This window comes from Asparagus officinalis, chromosome 1 (genome assembly GCF_001876935.1).
Source record: "Asparagus officinalis chromosome 1, Aspof.V1, whole genome shotgun sequence".
Lineage (NCBI taxonomy): Eukaryota > Viridiplantae > Streptophyta > Magnoliopsida > Asparagales > Asparagaceae > Asparagus > Asparagus officinalis.
The window spans coordinates 77,696,087-77,708,299 of record NC_033794.1 but is presented as its reverse complement, the minus strand read 5'-3'; positions in this window follow the sequence as shown (position 1 = coordinate 77,708,299).

The window sequence follows — 12,213 nt, the reverse complement described above, 5'->3', positions numbered from 1 at the left end:
CACCGAGCCACCAAGTGCCGGCCGAGCCCACCTATTGGTCTCGGATGGCTCGGCCGAACCACCTGTGGCCGGCCACACTGTGGCCCAAGCACAGTGAGGTAGCCTACTATAATAGGCCACCCCGCCTTTTCATTTGAGAGGGTTGGAAATTTTGGAGAGAGGCGAAGCCCTGCTGGATTGGAGACTCGGAACTTAAAAAGATTCAAACTTTGGGACTTCGGGGACTCACTCCTTCAGATCTGGTGCTCGGCGATCATCAACGTCAAATAAGGCAGGTGTTCGAGAGGATCAGATCTCAGATCTACGCAGGCATACTCCGGATCTAAGCTTGGTCTTAGATCCCGAGACTTGGACGATTGTTTCCTTGGTGAAACAATCCTCCCCGGCTATTATTTCCTTGGTGAAATAATACCCGTCGTACTGCGTAGATCCGACCGGATCTAGATCTCGCGGTGGTCCACGGCAAACAACCCCGGCGCAGGCAAAGAACCCACAAAGCGAGCGACCGCAAAACAGGAGCTTGCGATTCGTTCGACATAAAAGGAGAAAAGCTGTAATCTTTGTTTATTTTTATTTGATTTTCGTTGTAACCGGATCTTATAAAAAGATCGGATCTTTTGTAACTCAAAAAGTTATAACTCAAGATGACAATGGAATCAATAACAAAGAAATACACGAATTTCCCCGCGAACAGCGGGGACGTAGGTCGTGGGGACCGAACCTCGTAAACATATCGTGTGTTTGTGTTTTGCTTGTCTCATATTTTATTTGTGCATATTCTTATTGTTCTTATTGTTCATATCTATCTCTTGCAAGAACATATTGATCAACATAATTTTAATTGCTATTAATTGGGATTAGATTAGCATAAGACCCTAATCACCCCCCCTCTAGGGTCTAACAGCACCGTATGCATCAGCAGTGGGAAGCTTAATGTTCGCGATGATTTGTACAAGACCAGACATTACACAAGCTGTGGGAGTGGTTAGTCGATACATGGCGAATCCTGATAAAGAGCATTAGAATGTTGTAAAGAGGGTTCTAAGATACATTCAAGGAACCTCAAATGTTGCATTATATTATGGGGGATCTGATTTTATTGTCAGTGGATATGTTGATTCTGATTATGCAGGTGATCGTGATAATAGCAAATCCACCACAAGCTATGTGTTTGCACTTGCTGGCGGAGCTATAAGCTGGGTTTCAAAACTGCAGTCAGTTGTGTCTACTTCAACAACAGAAGCAGAGTATGTAGCAGCTACACAAGCTAGTAAAGAAGCGATGTGGTTAAAGATGGTGCTGGAGGAACTCGGCCATGAACAAAAGAAGATTGCTCTATTTTGTGATAGTCAGAGTGCTTTGTATTTGGCAAGAAATCCAGCCTTTCATTCAAAGACCAAGCACATTCGAGTTCAGTATCACTTCGTTCGTGAGAAAGTGGAAGAAGGAACAGTGGATATGCAGAAAATTCACACCAAGGACAACCTAGCAGATTTTTTGACAAAAGCAGTCCATACCGACAAATTTACTAGGTGTCGATCCTCCTGTGGTCTGTCGGAGACGTAAGCAACATGAAGATGGCAAGATAGAAAGAATGGTGTGAAGATATGATTGATGCTCAATCAAATCTTCAAGTGGGAGATTGATAGGCGCCTAATAATCCAAAGAAGCAGCAGCCACAGCACCGAAAGTGTACAGCCACAAATGTTGAAAAGAGGAAAAGAAAACAAAAGGGCGGGCCCCACAGCATAGTAATTTATTATTATTTTATTATGCATAGTGTTTTTCAAAATCCTATAAATAGGCTCCAAATCCTTAAGGAAATCTCATCCCAGAAACAACTTCTTATATAGAAGAGTGTAAGAGAAAAAAAAATAGAGAGAGTATCTCCTTAGAAAAAGAGATTGTAACTCCAGAGTTTTCTCCTTATAGTGAATTCTTCTATCCTTGCCCGTGGACGTAGGCAATCAAGTGTCGAACCACGTAAATCTGTGTGTCTAACATTTTATCTCTACTTTTGCTCTACTATTGCTGCGACCCTGCTCTATTAGGCCTTGGGTTTGTCCCAACATAAAGAACGGTTTTAGTGGCCACGTTTTAGTTTAGTTATGGTTTAATAATTTTAAGTGCTAAATTCCTATTGGTCAGTTTAGTTGAGAATATATTGTCAAATAACCGCTCACGTTGATGGAACGTGAGATATTTGTTTTATTTAAGGCTTGGTCTTCTCTCTACCCATAACGTGATAAAAAAATTCTCTCCATAAAAAAATCGGAATAATTTCAAGAGGGCTAAGAGAGAGAAACTGAAGTCTTCAACGTCGTGCTTCTTGCAGTCAATTTCTTTTCAAGATTGGAATCATGGATCAAGGTACACTCTCTTAATTGAATTGATTTTTTTTTTGTGAAAATCATCTTGTTCTAAGATCTTGATATTATGATAATCAAATCAAAATTTAAGTTTGATTTGCTTAAATTAAGAATTAGATTTACATGTGGTATCAGAGCCTTGATTAAATAACTTATGATTTTCCATCATGATTCTTGTTTCTCGTTAAATAGTTCCATTACCGTTAATTAAATGCTTTGAATTCTCTAATAAATGTTTCTGCTGATTATTGAACACTATTTTGTTTTAATGTTTTGTATTCAATTGAATACGAAAACCATTGCTAAAGTTGATGATTATGAGCCATTACAATGTATAATAATGTGAATATGAATATATAGGATTATTGAAAAATTTAGAATCATATTCATGTTCTTTATCTAATTGATTATCTGTTTACTCAATCTGTTTATTCATTGATATAAATATGTATATAGATTTTGAGTGACATAAATACTTAAGAAAACATAGCCTAGTGGTAAAAATCTGAGAGGTTGAATAGGAGGTTTGTAGTTCAAATCCTACAGCCATAACAAATATTAAAGGTCTTTGATTGGGCCTTCAAATATTAAAATTCTGTTTACTACTCGTTTTATTTTTGTTTTAGATCTTCAATTGCCGTTTATGATAATTCACTGATTGTCTATGGTCTGTTAGTCACCAAAGTGGCCATACCTTGAAGTTCTATGTCTATCAAATTGTAAAAATATAATTCTCAATTATTCATGATTAAGTGATGCTAATAATAAAATGACATGATCTTATATATTGTCATGAGTATGTAGAGCTTTATTGATTATAAGATATTTAAAAATCGCCCAAAGGTTGATTGATTAATTTTATAATCTATAAACATGACTGTGATTAATTAATATACATGATTAGATATGTTTAGAATATCTAAATATAGCAAGCATGTCTAATTAGAGTGTATTTAATTGCCAATTATATGAAATAAAAATAAGCATCAATTATGTTTATTGTTGTACATTGAAGGATCACCCAAAGGAGAACTTTGATGTACATTTATTGATTATTTAAATGTTATTTGAATATGTATTATGACTCAAAGCATTAATATGTCAGCATTCTATATATTTTGCAGCACCTATTTCTCTTCATTCGCAAGCCTCATCTATTGTAAATTTCAATGGGCTTAATTTTCATGAATGGTGTGAACAAGTTTAGTTTCACCTGGGTGTTTTGGATCTTGATTCAACACTTCTGAATGATAAGCCCGCTGCTATTATTGATTCTAGTAGTGCTGAAGAAAGATTTTTCCATAAAGCTTGGGAAAAATCAAATAGACTCGGCTTAATGTTTATGCGGATGACAATAGCAAACAACATTAAGTCCACAATTCCTAAAACTGATAATGCAAAGGAATTTATAAAGTTTGTGGAAGATATCTCGCAATCCGACTCTGTTGATAAGTCACGTACAGGGACATTAATGAGTATGTTGACCACCATGAAGTTCGATGGTTCTCGTACCATGCATGAGCATGTCACTGAAATGATGAACATTTTTCTGCGCGTCCAGTCCGTTTTCGTCGTATTTTCGCCGTCCAAACTCAAAATTGTGCTATTCAATATACGTTGGAAAGCTGACAAGAATATCTACAAGCTTCCATGGTTGAATCATATATGGAGTAGATGGGGCATGATGGGCGCTTCGTCTTTCGTGAGCGACGCGTAGCTCCTGATCAGTTCATGTTTTCGTTATTCTGAAGTTTTGTTGCTTCACACGGTTCGTTGACTCACTTCATGCACTTGTCGATGTTAAATAAGCTTCTGTGACTCGAATAGTGACGTTCACTATTATCTCTCTATCTCGAGCCGCATGCGGGAACCTATAGCCATTTTAGACGCCTACAATACCCTATGAAGAAGTAGCTTTAAGAAGGTCTCAAAGACAGAAAAAATTTGTTTCGGATGATTATGTGGTTTATCTACAAGAGTCAGAACATGACATTAGAATTGATAAAGATCCGATTTTATTTTCACAGGCCATGAAAAGTCATAATTCCGATAAATGGTTTGATGTCATGAAAGATGAGTTAAAATCAATGGAGCATAATGAAGTTTGGGATCTTGTAGAATTACCTGAAGGTTGTAAAAGAGTTGGGTGAAAATGGGTCTTTAAGACCAAACACGACTCAAATGGTAATATCGAACGATACAACTCTAGACTCGTTGTAGGCTGTCTAAAAATCACAATAGATAGCTTATTCAAACAAGCTCCGACAACGGAGGTCACAATCAGACGACTTCCCAATCACTGCATCCGCAACTCCACAATTGCCACAAACACGACCTCACCTCTGAGATGATTGATCTTGATGGCTGTGACAACAGCATGGCTAATATCGTAGCAACTATTAGAGATGCTGATGAGCAGTGGGACGATTTCAGAAATAAAAAGTTGGACTCAGTTGGTGAGTTGCTTGGTAGAGAGCTATGGGCGAATATTCATCTTTAAGACACTATGGATGTTGATTCCCGTCTAGCTCCTACAACGAAAGCTACAATCAAATAGCTTTCGGGTCGATGATCGAAACATATAGTCGAATAGTTGCTTGGTAGAGAGCTATGGGCGAATATTCATCTTTAAGACACTATGGATGTTGATTCCCGTCTAGCTCCTACAACGAAAGCTACAATCAAATAGCTTTCGGGTCGATGATCGAAACATATAGTCGAATAGTTGCTTGGTAGAGAGCTATGGGCGAATATTCATCTTTAAGACACTATGGATGTTGATTCCCGTCTAGCTCCAACAACGAAAGCTACAATCAAATAGTTTTCGGGTCGGCAGTCGAAAGCGGTAAATAGAGGACTTTTACAATTCAACGACACTTCTGACGACTGATGAAAACTCTATACAGCAGTCTTCACAATCTACAGTGAAAGTTACAATCTGACGGCTTTCACACCCCACAACAGCTAAAGCCAGGATTACTGAACAACGGTCCTTGCAACGCTCTACAGAAGAAGTTACAAATCAGCTAACTCCTTCTGAAACGCGGGTGTCATCCCCGCGTCATAACTTTGGAAATGAAGGCGACCCTCGCGTCGTCAATGCACACGACCCTCGCGTCGTCAAGCCATAGCGACCCTCGCGTCGTCAACCAACAGCGACCCTCGCGTCGACAATGCACAAGCCAAACGTGAGCGACCCTCGCGTTCAATGGTGTTCAACCAACAGCGACCCTCGCGTTCAATGGTGTTCAGCTAACACCCAACTTCGCGTCTCAATTCAAAGAACACGAAGTTGAGGTTCTGAACGCCAGATTGGGCGTTTGACTCACTCAAACATAAGTCGAACGGTTCCAAAACCTTTTATCCCACGTCCTGAGGGATTTTCGCCCACGTAGGAGCGGATATAGGAGTCAGTTACAATCTCCTATCCCCCTATAAAATATCAACAAACTCGACAGAGTTAAAGGGGGAAGATCGGATTTTTGATAATCAGATCAAGGGTTGGATTCTTTATCATCAAAACCACTCAGGTTTGGAGATTCGGCAACAACAGCAACGAAATCCTTGGAGATAGGATTTTTGAACCAACCTCAGAAAATCAAATCTGAGAGAATCCTTCAACAACAGAAAAACAGCTTGATTATTAACCGAATTTTCGGTTCCAACAACTCTATTCACAGAGTTCAAACTCGTTCAGAGTTCTTAAACTCATTCAGAGTTATTCATAAAACTTTCCACGAAAGTTCATCGTTCCCACGAGATAAAGACGGTCGGATCGTCAACGGAGAGCAAGTTCGACGCAATCAATCGAAGGAAGCACTCCATCGCTGCCAAGAAGAACCCAGTTTTAAACAAAGGGGAAAATCAAATTCGTTTTCCTCTCTTTTGTAATCAAGTTGTAACCGAGATCAAAGGAATCAAAGTCACATTTTCTTTATTCTCTTCTTTACAATTTTTCCAACAAACACTCGTTACGAAAGGTTTTACTCAGAAGGACATGGTTGACTATAAAGAAACCTTTTCTCCTATTTCGAAAAAGGATTCATTTAGAATTATTATGGATATAGTGGCTCATTATGACTTAGAGCTATATCAAATGGATGTGAAAACTGCCTTTCTAAATGGAAATTTAGATGAAGAAGTTTACATGGACCAACCCAAGAGTTTTTCAGTTGAAGGAAAGGAACACACGGTGTGTAAGATTAAGAGGTCAATATACGGACTCAAACAAGCTTCCCGGCAATGGTATCTTAAGTTTAATGATACTATCACATCTTTTAGATTTAAAGAAAACATTGTTGATCGATGTATATATCTAAAGATCGGTGGGTGCAAGTTTATATTTCTTATTCTGTATATTGATGATATCTTGCTTGCTACTAATGATCTTGGCTTGCTATACGAGACCAATAAATTTCTCTCTAAGAACTTCGAAATGAAAGATATGGGTGAGGCATCCTATATGATTGAAATTGAAATATTCCGTGATAGGGATTATTAGGGTTGTCTCAGGAATTATTTATTGATAAAGTTCTAGAAAGGTTCAAGATGGATAAATGCTCTGCATCTGTTATTCCAATTCAGAAAGGGGATAAATTAAGTCTTATGCAATGTCCAAAGAATGAATTAGAACACAAACAAATGGAACAAACTCCTTATGCATCTATCGTTGGGAGCTTGATGTATGCTCAGGTCTGTAAAAGGCCAGATATTAGTTTTGCTATTGGAATGCTGGGTAGATCTGAACACCTTGAGATCTGAACACCTTGAGGTGATTGGATATTCAGATTCAGATTTTGCTGGATGTTTGGATACAAGGAAATCCACATTTGGCTATTTGTTTTTTCTAGCTGGAGGAGCAATCTCATGGAAAAGTGCGAAGCAATCTGTCATTGCCGCATCGACTATACAGGCTGAGTTTGTGGCATGCTTTGAGGCCACTGTTCATGGATTATGGCTGCGGAATTTCATTTCAGGACTTGGAATTGTTAACAGTATTGCCAAGCCGCTGAAAATTTATTGTGATAATGCTACAACGGTCTTCTTTGCTAAAAACGATAAGTATTCGAAGGATGCTAAACATATGGAATTAAAATACTTTGTCGTTAAAGAAGAAGTTCAGAAACAAAGAGTGTCAATTGAGCATTTTAGCACAAATCTCATGGTTACGGATCCGTTAACAAAAGGATTGCCACCAAAGACATTTACTGAACATGTCGAAAGAATGGGCATTATTGAAAATCATTACTAACTTTTATGTTAAGTTCATGTTCTTTATATATTTGACACTTTGAGCTTATCTAAATATTGTTTTTGATATATTAATGCATCATGTTTATTATTGTTAGTATATACATGAATGATTATGTGAGTATTAACAGGATATGTCTCTGATAAGGACATTATCGTTGGACCATTATGATAAATCTCATTACAGGTCATGTCATGTTTAAAACTAATATTGTGATATATGGAAGAGACTATGTCGATTTAACTGCGTACGACCGCCATGATCCTTATTAGTTTTCTACTTAATGATGATTGATGGTTTGATCAATATAATGATGGAATTAGCTTATACTATGCATATTATGTTGTATTATTAAACCATGACGTTAAATTATGATACATGAGCCAAGTGGGAGAATGTTGTTTGTTGGAAATTTGCAGTAAAATGTCAATGAAAGAAAAATTGATTCGTATTCTCTCAAAATCGATTACAATTTGGATTCCGATTACAAAAGAGAGGAGAATGAATTTGATTCTCCCCTTTGTTTAAATCTGGGTTCTTCTTGGTGGCGATGAAGTGCCTCCCTCGAATGCTCGCGTCGAGTTTGCTCTCCGTTGACGATCCGCACGTCTTGATTCACTGGAACGTGGTCTTCTCCTCACGATTTGACATTGTGAAGGACTTGCGTGGCAAGTTTGAAAATAACTCTTAACGAGTTAATAACTCAGAGCGAGTTTTAGAAGGACTTGCAGAGCAAGTTTTGAAACTCTGGACAAGTTGATAACTCAGATCGAGTTCAACTCGAGTTTAACTCTGAACGAGTTTGAACTCTTGAAAAAGAGTTGATTTAACCGAAAGTCGGTTAGAAGCCAAGGATGAATGCTCCAAGGACTTTGTTGCTGCAGAAAGCTCCAAGATGCCCGATCAAGGATCCCCAAAGAGCCAGCTCCAACCAACCGAATCTCTCCTCTTTGCTGCCCAAAAAAAAGGCTCCGAACTCAGTTGAGTTTCCCACTATTTATAGGGGATTTAGGGGTGTAACCGCCCCCTTAAATCTCTCCTTAATGAGGGTTTAATGGGGTGTAACTGCCCCCCATGAATCTCTCCATGATAGGGTAGTGATCCCCTCAAATCGTGGGGAGAAAACGGTTCTGGAACCGTTCAAATTGTGCTTGAACGAGTCAAACGCTGAAAACAGCGTTCTGGGCCTTAACTCTGCGTTTAAGGCCTGAGACGCAGAGTTAAACCTTTGTCAAAGGTTTGAAACGCACAGGCCGCATGCGCATGGTTGAGTTTGTTGAAGAACGCACGTTATGTGTGCGTTTGTGCTTTAACTCTGCGTCACAGAGTTAGATGTCTGCTGGAGAACGCACAGTCTGTGTGCGTTTTGTGTTTGGGAAACGCAGAGGTGGGTTCTGCATGGACTCTGCGCTTTGAGTCCACGAACTCTGCGTTTGGACTCTGGAATGCAGCCACGACCTCTGTGTTTTGAATCTGGAACGCAGTCACGACCTCTGCGTTTTGAATTTCAAATGAGGTCACGACCTCTGCGTTTTGAATCTCAAATGAGGTCACGACCTCTGCGTTTTGAGTTTAGAACGCGGGCATGACCTCTGCGTTTTGAATCTTGGATGCAGAGGTGAGCCTTAGGTGGGCTCGGTGAACTTCAGGCTAAGTCCAATGTTCAGACGAAGTCCAGTCTTGCAGACGGTCTTCGGAACATGACTTGCTGCGAAGAACAAGTCATAACTTTCAAACCGTAAGTCGGAATTGGACGAATTATATATGAAAATTGGCTATCTCGACGAGACGGAGCCATTTGAACCAAGCCAAAGGCTTTGGTTCGCTTCCTCCGTTTTGCCAAATTCCTTACGGTTTGAGAGATATCTGCGTTTTAATATGAAGAGACCGTCAATTTGTAGTCTCTTTCGCTAGAGCGTTGCGAAGATCGTCACCTTGTAACTTTCATCTTGGCTCCTTGTAAATATGAGAGTTATCAGATTATAACTCCCGATGTTGATTGTGAAGGCTGTTGAATTAGAGCTTTCATCAGTTGTCGTGAAGGTCGTCAGATTGTAACCTTCTACGTGAAAGTCTTCAAATTGTAGCCTTCTGGAAGTCGTCAGATTGTAACTTCCATCATTGGTGTCTGATGGGGGATAAGCTATCTATTGTGATTTTTAGACAGCGCGTCAGATTGTAACTTCCATCATTGGTGTCTGATGGGGGATAAGCTATCTATTGTGATTTTTAGACAGCCTACAAATGTTAAACTTTATTTGTGGCCCATGTGTTAAACCGACTTGAGTGGCAACGGTTTTTCTTTAAACCACGTTTAAAGAACAGTTTTAGTGGCCACATTTTAGTTTAGTTATGGTTTAATAATATTAAGTGCTTAATTCCTATTGGTCAGTTTAGTTGAGAATATATTGTCAAATAACCGCTCACGGTTATGGAACATGGGATATTTGTTCTATTTAAGGCTTGGTCCCCTCTCTACCCCTAACGTGATAAAAATTTTCTCTCCATCAAGAAAATTCAAAATAATTCAAGAGGGCTAAGAGAGAGAAACTGAAGTCTTCAACGTCGTACTTCTTGCAGTCAATTTCTCTTAAGATTTTTTTTTTTTTTTTGTGAAAATCATCTTGTTCTAAGATCTTGGTATTATGATAATCAAATCAAAATTTAAGTTTGATTTGCTTAAATTAAGAATTAGATTTACACTAGATACTTGATCTCTATCTTCCCTCTCAAAGATACCCATAACAGGATTTGGAAGCGGAAGCTAATCGGTCCTCAGCCCGTGCGTACCACACAGGGGCGTGCCAATTCTCAGCATCATTGCAGCTAATGGGATATCCTCCGATCACGCGAATACTGATTTCAGCAAGATCTCTCGATTCAAGCCCCTGTGGCTTAAATTAACCACACATCACGATCCGTGTCCATCACTTGACGACGCCCATAGGGAAACTCGTATTATTTATACTTATATATACCAGTAGTTTCGCTGATTAGTCTCTTTTAGTTCTAACTACTATTTGACCCCGCCCTACTAATTAATTATAATTGATCGGCGCTATATACTTTGTTTAAATCAAGCCGAATGATCAGCCGTGAAGAAAGTTTGTTCCGCTGACCACTTTATGGCGTGATGATGACCCTTCGGTTTGGAATGTTTGGTTGTGGGCGGTTGCATTTCGAATCTCAATCGCCCTCCGTTGCCCAGTGTAGTTAGCTACCATTCATCTCTGTCGACCTCTCTCTTTGCCCTCAGAGAAAAATAAAAAAAAAGCTTTTCTAAGGCATCCAAAGCGTACAATTTTGGATATTTTATTTTTTAGCCTGCTGCACATGTGTGAGCCGATCTTTTGCTTGTAGGAATGTGAGGCTGGGGACTCCTTTAAAGGTTAGTGATCTCGTCTTCATATATTATTATTATATCTTTGGATCTCATGAGCAGTATATTTATGTGATTATTCCCCCTTCTTGTTTAATCAGACGGGGGGGACGGGGTGTGGATTTTGTCAACGTCACTCTCTTTAGTCTCTTAGCTGATACGGACAGGCAGTAGCGAGTAGATGATCGTGGTGCTTTGGTTTGCGTATTTCACGGTACGTGGGATGAGTTTCCTACGAAAATGTCATTTGGCACGCGAGATGGGCGCGCAGCCCATCTCGCGTGCCACAACAGGGTGGTGGGACCCACAGGCAGATGTGGGTCCCATCCCCCTATTTGTGGCACGCGAGATGGGCGCAAGTTTGAGTTTCCTATGATGTGCATTAATGTCCTGGACTCCCGATATTAACTTAAGGGAAGAATTCAAGCGTACCAACAATCCCCTCGAGTTTGTTCTTGTTAACTTCGCCTACACGATCTTAGACGGGCAAAAGGATTCGATCAGCTTTTAAACCTTGGCTTCAGCTCGGTAAATAATTGAACAAGGGTTTAATTAACCGGTTTGTGTTAGCCTTATTTTTTAGCCTAATTAAGACTGGCCAGGTCAAAATTGATCCACCTCTCAATTTATAGATAGATCCATTGTGGGCAGACTAGGATCCCACCAAACGGTCCGAGCCCGTGTCGTGTGATACGCTAGTAATGCTAAGTTTTGGCCCAAACAACCGTGAGCCTCTCACTTCTTGCTCCACCAGTATATGCCGTAATTAATGTCACCACAGGTTCTGCGTTAGTTATGTGATACTGTTACGCCAATTTTCTTGTCAATTCTTGGATTTTTTTTTTCTGTGCCATTTGTTGTATGTTACCACAGCAGCATCACTAATTCATGATACTCTCGCATTAAGCTAAGCAAACGCTACAAGCTGACAATTTTGTGTTTTCTTAATGGGTAAATTACACTAAACCCCCATGAACTTCCAGCGTTTTGCAATAGAAAACCCATCAAATTCACAAAAAACCCCCAATAACTTTTCTGTTTGTAGAAAACCCCAATATGTTTTGCATTTTGTAGGAAACCCCCATAAATTAGAACCAAAACATTAAAAGACATTTTGAAAGTTATTGTGGGTTTAGTGTAATTTACCCAAAAAGTATTGATAGTTTTCTACAAAAGTTATTGTGATTTTTGTGCGATTTTAAAGTTCAGCAGAA